Source organism: Oryctolagus cuniculus, chromosome 7, assembly GCF_051225735.1.
Source record: "Oryctolagus cuniculus isolate XC-2025 breed Fujian yellow rabbit chromosome 7, ASM5122573v1, whole genome shotgun sequence".
Lineage (NCBI taxonomy): Eukaryota > Metazoa > Chordata > Mammalia > Lagomorpha > Leporidae > Oryctolagus > Oryctolagus cuniculus.
Genome location: NC_142873.1, coordinates 21,337,575 through 21,354,123, shown reverse-complemented (window position 1 = coordinate 21,354,123; position 16,549 = coordinate 21,337,575). Strand labels below are relative to the sequence as shown.

The window sequence follows — 16,549 nt, the reverse complement described above, 5'->3', positions numbered from 1 at the left end:
AGAGAGAGAGAGAGAGAGAGACAGAGAGAGCATCCATCCACTGGTTCACTCCCCAAATGGCCACAACAGCCAGGACTGGGCCAGACCAAAGCCAAGAGCTTCTTCCAGATCTCCCATGTGGGGGGAGGGGCCCAAAGAATTGGGTCATCTGCTGCTGCTTTCCCAGGCACATTAGTAGGGAGGTGGAACGGGAGTGGAGCAGCTAGAACTCAAACTGGCACCCATATGGGATGTTGGTGTCACAGGCAGTAACCTCAGAGGTCATACTCTCAACATTGCAAACACATATGCAAAAAATATATATGCTGTAGCATTATTTGTAATTGTAAAATATTGGAAATGACCTAAATGTGCATACATAGAAGAATGGTTGAATAAAAAAAATCACTGCCACATAATGGAGCACTATGAAGCACTAATAAAGAATAAAGACAGAGTGCTCGCTTCGGCAGCACATATACTAAAATTGGAATGATACAGAGAAGATTAGCATGGCCCCTGCACAAGGACGACATGCAAATTCTTGAAGCGTTCCATATTTTAAAAAAATAATAATAAAGAAGGCTGGCGCTCTGGTGCAGCGGGTTAAACCCAGGCCTAGAGCGCCAGCATCCCACATGGACGCCGGTTTGAGACCCGGCTGCTCCACTTCCAATCCAGCTCTCTGCTATGGCCTGGGAAAGCAGTAGAAGATGGCCGGAGTCCTTGGGCCCCTGCACCCGCGTAGGAGACCTGGAAGAAGCTCCTGGCTCCTGGCTTAGGACTGGTGCAGCTCAGGCTGTTGCAGCCAATTGGGAAGTGAACCATCGGATGGAAGACCCCTCTCTCTCTCTCTGTCTCTTCTCTCTTTGTGTAACTCTGACTTTCAAATAAATAATCTTAAAAAAAAAATAAAGAATAAAGAAGATTTCTAGGCATTTATGTGAGGTGATTCCAGGACATAATGTTGAGTGAAAAGAGCAAGTGGAAGAAGTATCTGTTAGCTTTTGGCCGGCGCCGTGGCTCACTAGGCTAATCCTCCGCCTTGCGGCGCCGGCACACCGGGTTCTAGTCCCGGTCGGGGCACCGGATTCTGTCCCGGTTGCCCCTCTTCCAGGCCAGCTCTCTGCTGTGGCCAGGGAGTGCAGTGGAGGATGGCCCAGGTGCTTGGGCCCTGCACCCCATGGGAGACCAGGAAAAGCACCTGGCTCCTGGCTCCTGCCATCGGATCAGCGCGGTGCGCCGGCCGCAGCGCGCCAGCCGCGGTGGCCATTGGAGGGTGAACCAACGGCAAAGGAAGACCTTTCTCTCTGTCTCTCTCTCTCACTGTCCACTCTGCCTGTCAAAAAAAAAAAAAAAAGTATCTGTTAGCTTTCAAGTGAGAAGGAACAAGGAATAAGAAAATACACATGTTTCTATTCATTTGGACAAAAAAGAAACACAGGAAGAAACTAATGATATTGGTTATCTACAGAAGACAGGAAGAATACGGTCAGAAAGGATGGGGAATGAACCCCAGGTGGCCACAGCAGAATCTTCTTCCAGCTCTCCTGCGTGGTTGGCAGGGCCCAAGCACTTGGGCCATCTTTTGCTGCTTTATCAGGCCATTAGGGAGCTGGATCAGAGGTGGAGCAGCAGGGACATAAACCAATGCCCATATGGACTGCCTGTGTTGCAGGTGTAGCCACTATGCTACAATTATAGCTCCTTAATGAAGGTTTAATTTAAAAATATTTGTTAAGTATAAAGTTTGCTAGCATGTTGAAGAATTTCAAAAATTATGCATTTGGTGTGGAGTTAAATGCTGCTTGGGATACCCACATCCCAGATTTGAGTGCCTGGTTTGGGTCCTGACTGTTTCACTTCTGATCCAGCTTCCTGTTAGTATCTTGGGAAGAAAAGATGATGGCTTAAGTGGTTGGATCACTGCCATTCATGTGAGAGACCTGGACTGGGTTCCAGGCTCCTGGCTTTGGCCTGGCCCAGCCCTGGCTGTAGCAGGTATTTTGGAAATGAACCAGTGGATGGGAAATCTGTCTCTCTACCTTTCAGATAAAAGGAAAAAAACTTAAAATTTAAGAAAAAAGATGGAGATTGAAAATAGGGTAAAAGAGAAGAAATGAGGCATGTTTCTCTAAGTGAAACTTTATTTTCAGTAGTTCTGATTTTTACAGCCATGTTCATGTTTCACATACTAAAAAATATCAGCAAAGATGGGAGAAGTCTATAAGAGAAAACAACAGTCTAACAAATCCTGAAAGAGAAGGGTAGGGAAATAACCTAAGTATCTTTGAAACAGATTCTCTTCATGTTCTAAGACTAAAGACAAAAGGAGCTATAAATGAATATTATACCATGGTAGGCAGATTTGTTTCTTCATAGTGGTATTGTGTTAGCAATTTGGTTACTGATTTTTATTATATTGTAAAATCAAGCATTTAGGTAAATATATTACAGATAACAAAAGCCAGATTTTTCAGAGAAGTTAAAATAAGACTGGAATAAACCATGTGCTGTTGGATTAGAATTGGATGTATCAGTGTCAGCTGATAGTTGTTAGTATATACAAATACTTAAGGATAGAACTAGATATGAAACTGTAGTTCCTTTCTGTGTCCCACAAGAGGGTCTAGAAGCAATAATGCAATGTGAACACCTAATATTCAGCTCTTGGTTTCTGAATACCATTCTCCAAGGAAAAGAACTACGGCTTCTTGAAAAAATTCTAGGGCAGGAAAAATGCAAGATCAGGTTGAAAAAGTAAGAAAGTAGCTCCAAAATAATGAAGATATTATAAAAGTTCACAGAATTCAGACAGCTTGCCACTTGCCAGATCTGGAACAGTCAGAGCATCAAAGTAAGTAATGATGCTTGTAGATTATAATGCATAAAATGAAATAAAAATCCATGCTGTCATACTGATATAAATAGAAAAAAATGAATAAATGAAAGAATGGAGGGAAGGAACTTTTTTTTTTTTTAAGATTTATGTGAAAGGTGGAGTTACAGAGAGTGAGAAAGAGTTCTTCCATTCGCTGGTTCACTCCCCAAATGGCAGCAACAGGGGCCATCACTGTGGTGTAGCAGGTAAAGATGCCACCTGCAGTGCCAGCATCCTGTATGGGCACCGGTTCTAGTCCTGGCTGCTCCACTTCCAATCCAGCTCTCTGCTAATGGCCTGGGAAAGCAGTAGAAGATGGCCTAAGTGCTTGGACTCCTTCACCCACGTGGGAGACCCAGAAGAAGCTCCTGGCTCCTCGCTTTGGATTGGCCCAGCTCCAGTGCTGCCGCCATTTGGGGAGTGAACCAGTGGATGAAGATCTTTCTCTCCATCTCCCTCTCTCCATCTGTAACTCTGCATCTCAAATAAATATATATTTAAAAAATAAAAATAAAAAATAGATAATGCAGTCTTTTTTTAAGATTTATTCATCTTGGGGTCAGCACGGTGGTGTAGCCAGTAAAGCTGCTGCCTGCAGTGCCAGCTTCCCATATGGGCACTGGTTCAAGTCCCAGCTGCTCTACTTCCTATCCAGCTCTCTGCTATGGCCTGAGAAAGCAGTAGAAGATGGCCCAAGTCCTTGGGTCCATACAACCATGTGGGAGACCCAGAAGAAGCTCCTGGCTCCTGGCTTCAGATTGGCCAGCTCAGGCCATTGCAGCCATTTGGGGAGTAAACCAGCCAATAGAAGATCTCTCTCTGCCTCTGCCTCTGCCTCTGCCTCTGCCTCTGCCTCTGCCTCTGCCTCTCAAATACATACATAAATAAAATCTTTTAAAAAAAAAAAAAGGGCAGAATGACAGAGAGGGAGAGATTGAGCAAGATCTTCTACTTCCTGGTTCATGCTCTAAATACCTGCAAAAGCCAAAGTTGGTCCAAGCCCAAACCAGGAACTCCATGTGAATGGCAGGAACCCAAGTACTTGAGTCAACAGCTTCTGCCTCTCAGGCCGCTTTGTCAGGAAGCTGAATTGGGAGTGGAGGTAGGACTTGATCCTAGGCACGCCAGTATGGGACACAGGCATCCCAAGCAGCAGCTTAACCCACTGCCACAATAACTCGGTCCCCTAGAGATCTTCAGATCATACTCTGAGAGGCATTGGTTTAGTACTTACTGAAATTACATTTTTTTTCTGATAACAGTTCTTTAAACTAGGTTTAAAATTCATTTTAATAGAATTATTATTTAATAGTTATGTTTCAAAATGTATGCATGAGTGTTTATATGAAGATTGAGTACTAAAACCTATGCTTCATAACTAAATATGTGGGAAAAAATATTTCCAAACCATCTATCTGACAAAGGATTAATATCCTGAATATATCAGCAACTTAAACTTAACAACAAAAGAAACAACCAATCCAGTTCAGAAATGGGCAAAGAATTTCAAAAGATGGTTCTCAAAAGAAGAAATACAAATGGGCAACAAATATGTGAAAAAATGCTCAGTATCACTAGCCATCAGGAAAATGCAAATCAAAACCTCAGTGAGATATCACCTCACCCCTGTTAGAATGGCTAAAATCCAACAGTAACAAATACTGGTGAGAATATGGACAAAAGAACACTTACACACTGTTGCTGGGAATGTAAATTGGTGCAATCACTGTGGAAACAGTGAGGAGATTTATTTAAAAACTAGAAATAGACTTTCCATGTAATCCAGCAATCCCACTACTGGGTATATACCCAAAGACTTGAACACAGCACATCAAAGAGACACCTGCACCACCACGTTTATAGCAGCACTGTGCACAACAGCCAAAATTTGAAATCAACCCAAGTTATGGATGGGTAAAGAAAATCTGGTGTATTCACACAATGGAATATTATTCAGCTATAAAAAAGAATAAAATTCTGCCATTTGCAGCAAAATGGACACATCTGGAGAACATGCTGAGTGAAATAAGCTGGACCCAGAAATAAGCTGGACTCTCTTATATGTGGGAGGTAAAATTTAAAAAACAAACAAAAAAGAAATGTCTGTGTATGTCAGTATTACAGCAAATAGTTTTGTAAAACTTTGTTTTATACCTTTGTCAAATCAATGATTAAGAATGTTATACTTCTAGTTTTAATTATTTGTGATTGCTTTAAAATATACTGTATATGGGTGAAATGGTCATTTTTCCATTCAATTGTTTTTAGCGATTGTCTATATTCCCACTAAACTAGGGTCTTTTGGCCGGCGCCACAGCTCAATAGGCTAATCCTTTGCCTGTGGCGCCGGCACACCGGGTTAAAGTCCCGGTAGGGGCGCTGTATTCTGTCCCGGTTGCCCCTCTTCCAGTCCAGCTCTCTGCTGTGGCCCAAGTCCTTGGGCCCTGCACCTGCATGGGAGACCAGGAGAAGCACCTGGCTCCTGGCTTTGGATCAGTGCAGTGGGCCGGCCGCAGCGGTCACTGGGGTTGAACCAACGGCAAAAAGGAAGACCTTTCTCTCTGTCTCTCTCTCACTGTCCACTCTGCCTGTCAAAAATAAAAAAAAATAATAAAAAATAAAAAATAAATAAAAAAATAAACTAGGGTCTTTTTACTTAAGCTTCTTACTTGATGAAGTATTAAGCCCTTTTACTGTAATGTAATTTTTTTTTTTTTTTTTTTTGCCAGGCAGAGTTAGACAGTGAGAGCGAGAGAGAGACGGAGAGAAAGGTCTTCCTTCTGTTTGTTCGCCCCTCAAATGGCTGCTATGGCCGGCGCACTGCCCTGATCCGAAGCCAGGAGCCAGGTGCTTCCTCCTGGTCTCCCATGCGGGTGCAGGGCCCAAGCACTTGGGCCATCTTCCACTGCTTTCCCAGGCCACAGCAGAGAGCTGGACTGGAAGAGGAGAACCCGGGACAGCATCCGGCACCCCGACTGGGACTAGAACCCGGTGTGCCGGCGCCGCAGGCGGACGATTAGCCTAGTGAGCCATGGTGCCGGCCTGTAATGTAAATTTAAAATATGGCATCTCCCAAAAAAGCAGAGAGGGAAAAGGAAGGAGGTAGAAGGAAGAGGACAGAAGAAGGAATAGAGGATAAAGAAAAAAAATCTAAATATGTACTTTTCCTCCATGTAGGCATGATAATCATTTTAATAAAAGAGGAGGAATAGCTAACAGAAAAGAACAATCTCTTACAAAGATCTGATGACTCCAAAGGTAGAGTATTTTGGGCTTCTACTCAAATTGAGGTGCACTTGTTACTGGTCATAGTTACTGAGAAACCTGGAAGGAATATAGGACTCTACTGGTGTATTTAAGGCCCTGTGTGAGAAACTGAAAATGCATCAGAAGAGAGGCAGGTTTTAGTCCAGGCCACTGCGGATGTTAGGCAGGAAGGGCAGAAGCAACACCTACTCACAATAATTCATGGAACAATAATTCATGGAACAGAGTCTGAGAGGATCCTTACCACTACAAGGCTGATATGGCCAACTAGAGAAGTGGTGCTGAAAGTGAACTTTGAACATATGGATTTGGAAATGATTTTAAAAGCCACTACACATTGGGAATATAAAGTTCCTGGTGTGAATTAAGGTATGTCTTGGTTCAAAGAACCACATATATTGAAAAAGAAAGGTGAAACCCGCGTTTTGTCAAAAGCATGTGCTCCCAGATAAAAGTACACACACACCAGTAGACAAGATGATGGGGATGGTACTTGGAAGAGCAGAAATGGGGGAGGGAGATATATGGTAGGGAGAGTAGACCACAGATGCCAGAACCCATGGAGAAAATCAGTCATGTTTCCTCAACATGAGATACAAACCACGCAAACCAGCGCAGGAAACGTAGAGGACTTTCACTGTGGGAGGTCAGAGCTTCATCTCCCTCCTTTATTCGCTTGGTTGGAAAGTAAATTGTTCAAAGGAAGGTTAGAGGAACTGCTACTTAAAGCTTAATTATGAGTGAGTGGAAAGATGGCAGTGGAAAATGACCATTTTATCTTAGAGGAAACATAGGGTCCATTCAGATATGTCCTAGACCTAAGAATAGTAGAATTTCAGAGAAGGGAAAAATAGCTAAAACCATATGGGTAGATAATTTAAAAGGAAATAAGGCCAAGGGAAGATAAGTCTCTAAAAATGAGCAAGGTCTTTATATCATGTAGTTGTCCTACAAGTGATATATTTTGATAAAACCAACCATTCATATTTTGTGAATAAAATGAAAAATAAGAGCTGATTGACAAAATAGGTTAATATTGTCAAACCCATCTTTCTAGAAAGTTTAAAAAAGTACAATTAATATCCTTAGATCCTTCAATTCCCCTCTAAGGATCTGCCTGTCAGAAACATAGCACAAATACATGAAGAGGTATGTGTGTGCTAGGATGTCTACTGGATCTTTGTAGCAGAAAAAAAAAAAATACAAATTTCATGGCCGGCGCTGTGGCTCACTCGGCTAATCCTCTGCCTGTGGCGCCAGCACCCCAGGTTCTAGTCCCGGTTGGGGCACCAGGTGGTGGGTACTAGTTCCGGTTGCTCCTCTTCCAGTCCAGCTCTCTGCTGTGTCCCAGGAAGGCACTGGAGGATGGCCCAAGTGCTTGGACCCTGCACCCACATGGGAGACCAGGAGGAAGCACCTGGCTCCTGGCTTCGGATGGGCGCAGCGTGCTGGCCATAGCAGCCATTTGAGGGGTGAACGAACAGAAGGAAGGCCTTTCTCTCTGTCTCTGTCTCTCTCTCTCTCTGTCTCTCTCTCTCTCTCTCTGTATAACTCTGCCTGGCAAAAAAATAAAAAATTAAAAAATTTTAAAAAATACAAATTTCTGTAAATGGATGATTGGCATAATAACTTACAGTGATCCCATGCAATGGAACAATATATAGCACGCATGGTAGGAGGTATATCTGTATATGGATATGAAAAAATATGGACAGGGCCAGCGTTACTGCACAGTTCACTGAACCACCACTTGTGATGTTGTCATCCCATGTGGGAGTGCCAGTTTGAGTCTGAGCTACTCTACTTCCAATCCAACTTTCTGCTAAAGTGCTTGGAGAGGCAGCAAATGATGGCCCAAACATTTGGGTCCCTACCACCAATGTGGGAGACCAAGGTGCAGTTCCTGGCTCCTGGATTTGGCCTGGCTCAGCACTGTAAGCATTTGGGGTGTGAACTAACAGAGGGATGGAAGACCTCTCTCTGTCCCCCCCACAATAACTCTGTCTTTCAAATAAGTAAATAAATCATATATATAACATGTATGTATATAAAATAACATCAAAAAGCTGGAGGCAGCGCATTCTATGGGCAGAGGACATGGGACCTGTAACTGTAGCACTGTGATCACACCCTTGTGGTGCCTAAAGGGGCAGAAGGGAGCACAGTGCCCTGGGGAGCCTGCAGCAGACACCAGCACCGGGCAGGCGGAGGGAGGGAAGACACAGGTCCTGGCAGCTTCTCAAGCCCAGTTGTAAGCTCTACTGAATCTGAACCTCAGCTTTAAGCTACATGAGCCAGGTCAACTTGAGTTTGCTTTTCTTTCATGTTTAAGTAAAAAAAGAAAAAAAGGTTTTATTTGCAATTGACAAATATTTATGGAGCACAGGATGATGTTTCAATACATATATACAATGAGAAAAAACCCTCTTTTGGGGGCCGGCGCTGTGACACAGCGGATTAAAGCCCTGGCCTGGAGTGCCAGCATCCTATGTGGGCACCAGTTCGAGTCCCGGCTGCTCCACTTCTGATCCAGCTCCCTGCTAGTATGCTCGGGAAAGTAGCAGAGGGTGGCCCAAGACCTTGCACTCCTGTTCCCACATGGGAGACCGACAAGAAGCTCTTTGCTCCTGGCTTTGGATCAGCTCAGCTCCAGCCTTTGCGACCATTTGGGGAGTGAACCAACAAATGGAAGACCTCACTCTCTCTGTCTTTACCTCTCTCTGTAACTCTTGTCTTTCAAATAAATAATTTTTTTAAAAAAGAAAAAAATATGGGATGCTGGCATTGCAGGCAGCAGCTTAACCCACTAAGCTACAACAGAGATCCCAAGAGAAAAAAATCTTACCCAACACACACACACACGTGTACACATCTACACTGCCCTTGTCCTTTTTATTTGGCTGCAATGTCTAACCTGGACCGAAGAAGAGAAAGGATACGAGTTGTCAAGGTGTTTCAAGTCTCTTATTTTCATGCTTAGCTACTTAGTGGTAGTCTTTTGGGACAGTGATTTCTTGGATATCCACTGTGATACTAGGATATACTTCTATATTTGGGTTTTCGTTCATGGTTCCCAGCACACAGCTTCTGTAATCCTTGTTATTTCCCACATGCATAGGGCAATAAGACTATCTTTTGTTCATCTGTTTAGTCGTTTTGTCCTTGCCTCCTGAAGCAGCTCCGGAACAGCTTCAGGGCCATAAAGGTGAAATTCCATTTTTTGTTATTTACTGACTACATGGGAAATACACACAAAATGATCCTGGACACATGTAGTGCTGAAATGTAAGAGAGTGCTTTCAACAAGTCTTCACATTGATGGAAGCATGTCAAAGCTGCACAAGAGATAGCTGAAAGCGCTCCGAATGGCCAAAGCTGGAGCAATCTGAACACTAACCCAAAGTATAAAATAAATATCCATGATTTCGTACTGATATAAATAAGTAATTGAGTAAGGTAAAAAATGGAGGAGATGAGACTAATTTCTCATGTAGAAAGCTTCCAAATAATTTATGTAGACACTCTGCTCTCAAGGTTGAACATAACTCTTTACTCCCTGATTGAGGGGTGCTCACAGGAACTTCCTTCTGAAAAGCACAGAACTGAAAGAAAGGGGAAAACCGGGTAGGTTTATAGGGGAGATAGCTAACAAACACTGCCTTAGCCAGGTCATGAACAGTGACAAATCATGTTGACAATAGGTTCCCTTCATACAGTACCGTGAGAAGGCACTTTCCCTCTGTGTCTTCTTCCCCCAAACCCGTAACACCAGTGTAAGGAAAAAATCAGCCATGTTCTAATTGATATCCTATGAAACATCTGACCAGCAATCCTCAAAGCTCTCAAGGTCAGAGTCAGCATTTTGTTAGTGGTAAGGATGTTGTGTGGATGCCTGCATCCCTTATTGGAAGGCCTGGGTTCAAGTCCCATCTCTGCTCCTTATTCCAGATTCTGCTAATGTACTTCCTGAGATGTACAGCAGGGTCCCTGCCACCCAAATGAGAGACCCATTTGGAGTCTTGGCTTTAGCCTGGCTCAGCCGTAGCTGTTGCAGGCATTTGGGGAATGAACCAGCAGATTGAGAATCTGTCTCTTTTGCTGTCTGTCTGACTTTCAAATAAAAATATACAAATAATTAATTAAAAACTGCCAAGGTCATCAGAAACAGTGTCTATAAAACTGGAACAGCAGAGAGAAGCCTAAGGAGACACAACAACTAAATGTAACATCTTGGAACAGAAAAAGTGCATTAGGGAAAATTTAAGGAAATCTGAATAAAGTATGGACTTCAGTTAACAATAATGTTATTCATATTTGTTTATTAAATATAACCAGTACAAGTATAGACTATCGAGATAAGATGGTAATAACAGATGAAACTGACTTGTTGGGTACGTGATGGATACTATTTTCTGTAAATGTAAAATAATTTTTAAAATTTTTCTATTAAAAATGTATGTGTACAAATGTGAGAAGTTTAAGAATGAAAAGACACTAAGGTAGTAATTTAGTATATTTTATCATGTTTTGTATTAAAAATGGGGTTAAAGTGTGATGCTTACCAGTTATGTTAGAAAATCCCAGTGACTCATGTTAAAAGACTAAAACATTCTATATAAATTATAAATTTCTCATAAATTATACATTCATTTTTAACTACTGGTGGCAAAGGAATATTCTTTGCCCTGTTTAGATAATGTATAACTGAATCGGGAAGCTCATTTTTACCTATTTTATTCACTTTAGACTTGAAAGTTTTTTGTTCTTCCTAGTCTCCCAAGACCTCCTGTCAAGTTGAAATATATAACTTTTTTCATTTTTGATCTTAGCATTTGTAAGGGATAAATAATTGATTAGCATAGGAATTCTGGGAATATATTTAGCTTATGCTCAGCACTAAACTATTTTTAAATGTCCTTAGGCATCAACCCAAAATGTACATCCAAAGGATGTCAATTGGAAATTGGGAAGTGAAGTGACAGTATGGATTAGAATTATGAGATGTGAAATGCTACAAGAGGAAGAGCAGTTGTCAGCTTCACTGCTATTTAAACAGTCAGTCCACCTTGCTGTGTTTTTAAAAATCCCCTAAATATCTTTCTGCTAAGACTATAACCTCTTTGAGGGAAGAATCTTCCCTTCTAATTTCTATAAAATCTGATTAACAGCAGAAACTTAAAAAAATGAATTGAAGGCAAAGTATTATTTTAAATGTTTAAAATTTTATTTTTATAAGAATATTTAACATGAGATTTACCCTCTTAATGAAATTTAAGTTTACAACACAGTCTTGTTGACTACAGGGATAATGTTGTACAGCAGATCTCTTGAACTTACTCATCTTGCATACTGGAACTTTGTGCCTGTTAATTAGCGATTTCCCATTCCCCTACCTCCCAGCCCTTAACAATCATCATTCTTTCTTTATTTTTTAATGTTTACTAATATTTTCATCTACTTGAAAGACAGTGACAGACAGATACAGAGATCTTTCATCCTCTGGTTCACTCCCCAGATGGCATCACCAGCCAGGGCTGAGCCAAGCCAGAGTCAGGAACTCTAGCTGGGTCTCCCATCTGGGTCTGCTATGTGGGTGGCAGGGATCTAAGTACTTGGACCATCTCCCACTGCTCTTCCTGGTACATTAGCAGGGAGCTGGATTGGCAGCGGAACAGCCAGGACACAAACCAGCACTCATATGGGAAGTTGGCATTGCAGGCGGTGGCTTAACCCACTGTGCCACAACACTGGCCCCATTTCATCCTCAGCCTCTGTTATACTGCCCATCCCCACTGCCACTCCAGTCCTGTGTATGGCTGCATAAGCTTTAAATCCAGCACCTGTTGGGTGGCCACAAAGTCCTCAAGGCTAGAAAAGATAAAAGAATGAAACAGGCATGTGGAGGGGAAAAGAATGAGATTATTTTATGAATTCATAATAATTTATTCTTTTGTGATCATTTTCTGTAGCTTAGATTATGTATATTAGGGTTTTTGTTGTTGTTGTTATTGTTACTATACCGAAATACCTAAGACAAGCTACTTATGAGGAATGGTTTATTTTGGTTTTTGGAGGTTCAGTTCAAATCAGGTGGGCCCTATTATTTCAGCCATCTGTTAAAGTCAGAGGATTGCAATAGTGGAACCTGTGCAGTGGAACCAGGAAGCCGAGAGAGGGAGAGAGGGAGAGAGGGAGAGAGGGGGAGAGAGAGAGAGAGAGAGAGAGAGAGAGAGAGAGAGAGAGAAACACAGCTCTGCTTTTATAACCAGCCTCCTATACTTAATATTTTTTTCTTTGTCTTTGGGTTCCAGAAGTTCTACAATGACACATCTAAGAGAAATTTTTTCTTTGTATTTATTCTGCTTTGTATTTCTAAAGCTGCTTGTACCTACAGCCTGATATCTTTCATCAGTTTTGGAAAATTCCCAATCTTTATCTATTCAAATATTGCCTCATCCCCATTCTCTCTTTCTTTTCCTTATTATTCTAATAACATATATTTTAGTCCTTCTACTTTTGTCTCTTACCTTCTCTCTTATTTCCTTCATTTTGTCTTTTATAACATTTTTATTTATTTTTATTTTATTTGAAAGCAGCGAGACAGAATTAACAAGAGAGAAAGACCTCACGTGAGCTGCCTCACTCCCTGAATGCCCTCAGTAGCAAGCCAGGAGGCTAGAACTCTATCTGGGTCTCCCATGTGGGTGACAGGGACCCAAGTACTTGAGCTATCACCTGCACCTTCCCAGGGTTTTGCAATAACAGAAAGCTCAGGATGGAATTAGAGCTGGGACTTGAACCCACACTCTAGTATGGGAGGTAGGCATCCCGAGTGGCATCTTAACTGCTGTGCCTAACACCTGCCCCTATTGTTTTGCTTTTCAGTGCTTCATACTAGATATTGTTCTGGACCTACCTTCTGATTTATTAATTCCCACTTCAGCTAAACTCACATATTGAGTTCTTAATTTTTCTTATATTGTTTAGCCCTATAATTTTCAATAGTTCTACATTATAGTTTCTTTTTTTAGGATTTATTTATTTGAAAGAGTTATAGAGAAAGGTAGAGACAGAAAGAAAGAGGTCTTTCATATGCTGATTCATTCCCTAAATGGTCACAATGTCCAGAGCTGAGCTGATCCAAAGCCAGAAGCCAGGATCTTCTTCTGGGTCTCCCACGTGGGTGCAGGGCCTCAAGCAACTAGATCAGAAATGGAACAGCCAGGACTCAAACCAGCGCCTGTATGAGATGCCTATGCCACAGGCAGAGGATTAACCTACTGCGCCACAGCTCTGGCCCCTGCTTCACAGTTTCTAATTCTTTTTTAGGAAAGAGTTGCAGATTGGTGCCTCCTCACACAGGGCACCATAAATGATAGGAAAAGAGGCACAGACTAGAAAGGAGGCAGTGTATGAATTTACAGCCAGATCAAATTTATTCAGAGAAAATAAATTCATAAAGGTGGCTGACCGACTGCCCACGTGCACATTGATGGAACACGTGGCAGAAGTAGGGGTGGGGTTTGAAGGCAATAGGATGTGAGCTTCAAGGGCAAGGAATGCATTCAGCATTTATCTATCTTTTGGGCAATGAGCAAGAATGGCTGAGGCTTATGTCTTTGTTCCATCACTCTTACAAGTTCTTAAATTTGCCTTTAATCTTGGAACATATCCAAAGATAGTTATTTTAACACCTTTGAGTAAGAACTACATTATTTTGTCCCCCTTATAGGTCTATTTCTACTGTCTGTTGTTTCTCTAGGTTTCAACTGACTTGACTCTCATGAGCCTTTTTTTAATTATTATTGCTGTGTGCAAGACATTGTATATTAATTATGGCCAAAATTAGTCGAATCTAGTACAATATTATCTTGCTAGAGAAGATTTAGAATGCTTTTGGCAAGTGCCTAGGAACATTAGCAGTTCCATTTCAAATTCAGTATGGACCTTGAGCTAATTGGAAGCTGGGTTTTAGTTCATTCTTATTCCTAGAGTCTAGCCCTTGAGTTTCCCAACTGAAGCATGGATTTCACCCCCCTAACCCTCAGGGTCCTGGTCATTTCTGGGACCCCCTTAAAAGGCTGCCAAACATCTGCTCAGCTTCTAGATCTTTCTGTGATCTTGTTAGAAAGAACCTGGGAGAACAGTAGCCGTAAAGCTGGCTTTAGTTCTCCGGGTCTGAGCTCTGCAGTTCTTTATTGTGTTGTTATTTCCTCCAAAGCCTTCAAACAAATTACTCTTAGAACTTTGTACAGTTTTTCTACTGCCATTCTCAATGGATATTTAACTCCAATCTCATTCAAATTATATTTTTACCAGATAAGCTAAAAGTAAGCAAAATAAAGGGTCCTATTTTTTTAAACATCACTTTCTGTATCTTTATTCATTGTTGAATGATGTAATGGAAGTACTTTCTAAAAAACGAAGTGAGGCATATGGTCAAGTACGGGAAAGGGAAAGACCTGGTCAACCCCCGAACCACACAGGAGTCTGAACAATGGAGATGAAAGATCATTTCCCAAACTAGGCTGAGCAGCCATTCTCCTCTTTAAAGAGCAGTTCCATTTTCAGCATTTTATATTATTTTTTCCTGGAAGCAAAGTTTTTCTTTAGGCAAAGAATAAAGTAACCAGGTATTTCATCAAGTAGGACAGAACTTGTTTTTTACTATTCTGTGTCCTGGGGGTGTGCAGACCATATGTCACATCAGGGGTGTAGGCAGCATGGAGTTGAAGGGGGCAAGCAAAGCAGGTGGCTTTGTAAGAATAACTATGGGCAGTCAGTAATCAAAAGTAAATATATCACTCTAAGCCTGGGCTCGGCTAAGTCAGCCAAAGTGGATACAAGCTAAGGAGGCATGATGGCATTGGCAGTCAGGCAGGCCGCAACGCCCCAGGGAGGTCGGTGGACCTGGCTGGGGCAGCAGCAGCTGCAAGGATCCAGGGAGACATTGTAACTAGGGCAGTCTGCTTTAATTTCCTTCCCGTCCAGAGCCAGCCTCGTTGTGATTGGGACCAGCCCAGAGGAATGCAAGCGAAGGGAATTTCACACTGGTTTCTGTGGGCAGAGAGGGAAGTGGAATTTTATACCTCTCCGGACAGAGGCAGTTACAGCTCCACAAGGAAAGCCGGGGGGTATTTCCCCTGAGTTGATGCAATTTCTCTCCTTGGGTTAACAACTACTCCAGGAGAAGGATAATGTTTGCTCAAAATGTCTGCCACTGTGCTGCTTGGAAACTAAAAGAGGTATTAAGTGTACAAGCAAAAAAGCATAAGGAAAAAAAAAACAAGACAGAGCTGCAGGCTTCTCTCCTGCCTGTGATAAGTATATTGTGTGTTGTGCATCTGACAGGCTAAGGCCCATCTCTCCTTATGGAAGGAAATGGGGTACAACAAGACCGCCTTGCTTTCCCTGCCCTTCCCGCCTCATCTACCTCCATCTGAATTACCTATTACTAGCAGCTCCAAATGGAAAGGGAAGTTAGTGATCTGGTGGTCTTGATCCTGCCTTTATCTGAAGCAAGAACTCCTTTCGCAGCATTTTAACTTACTGGTTGACAAGACTCTGAGTACCACATTGTTAAAGCCTTCCTATTATTTTCATTGTATTGTGTATTAGAATACACGCAGAAGGGGTCAGTGTTGTGGGGTAGGGGGCTAAGCTGCTGCCTGCACTGCCAACCTCCCATATGGCTGCCAGTTCCAGTCCTGGCTGCTCCACTTCCAGTCCAGCTCCCTGCTAATGCTCCTGGGAAGGCAGCTGGGCCCCTGCACCACATGGGAGACACAGATGAAGCTCCCAGCTCCAGGCCTAGAATAGCCCTGACCATTGCAGCCAGCTGGGGAGTGAACCAGTGGATGGAAGGTCTTTCTGTATCTCACCCTCTCTCTGTAACTCTGCCTTTCAAATAAAATGAGTCTAAAAATAAATAAGTAAGTAAATAAATAAATACATGCAGAAGAAGAATATGGTGAGCAGAGCTAGTCTCCATCCTTTTGTGGCCTCCCTCCTAGAGCAACCATTAAGTTTCTATGTATTTTTTTTAAGATTTTACTTATTTATGTGAGAGGTAGAACTACAGACAGAGAGGGAGAGACAGAGAAAAAGGTCTTCCATCTGCTGGTTTGAGAGCCTGGCCAATCCAAAGCCAGTAGCTTCTTCCAGGTCTCCCAGGTGGGTGCAGGGGCCCAAGCACTTGAGCCATCTTCCACTTTCCCAGGACATAGCAGAGAGCTGGATCAGAAGAGGGGCGCCAGAACACCAACTAGTGCCCATACGGCATGCCAATGAAGTAGGTGGAGGCTTAGCCTACTGTGCCACAGTGCTGGCCCCAAGTTTCTATGTATTTTTATAAAAGAGTTTTGTATATATGATATATGTACAGAACACACTTCTCTCAGCACCACTCACATACCTTTTAAA

General features: G+C 42.3%; 1 non-coding gene across 1 annotated transcript; it reads left to right on the top strand.

Annotated features, from left to right (window-relative positions):
• Positions 1–436: 436 nt before the first annotated feature.
• On the top strand, positions 437–543 carry LOC149125359 (U6 spliceosomal RNA). The gene has a single exon (XR_016211463.1). It is a non-coding gene; the product is annotated as a U6 spliceosomal RNA (small nuclear RNA).
• The last annotated feature ends 16,006 nt before the right edge of the window (positions 544–16,549 follow it).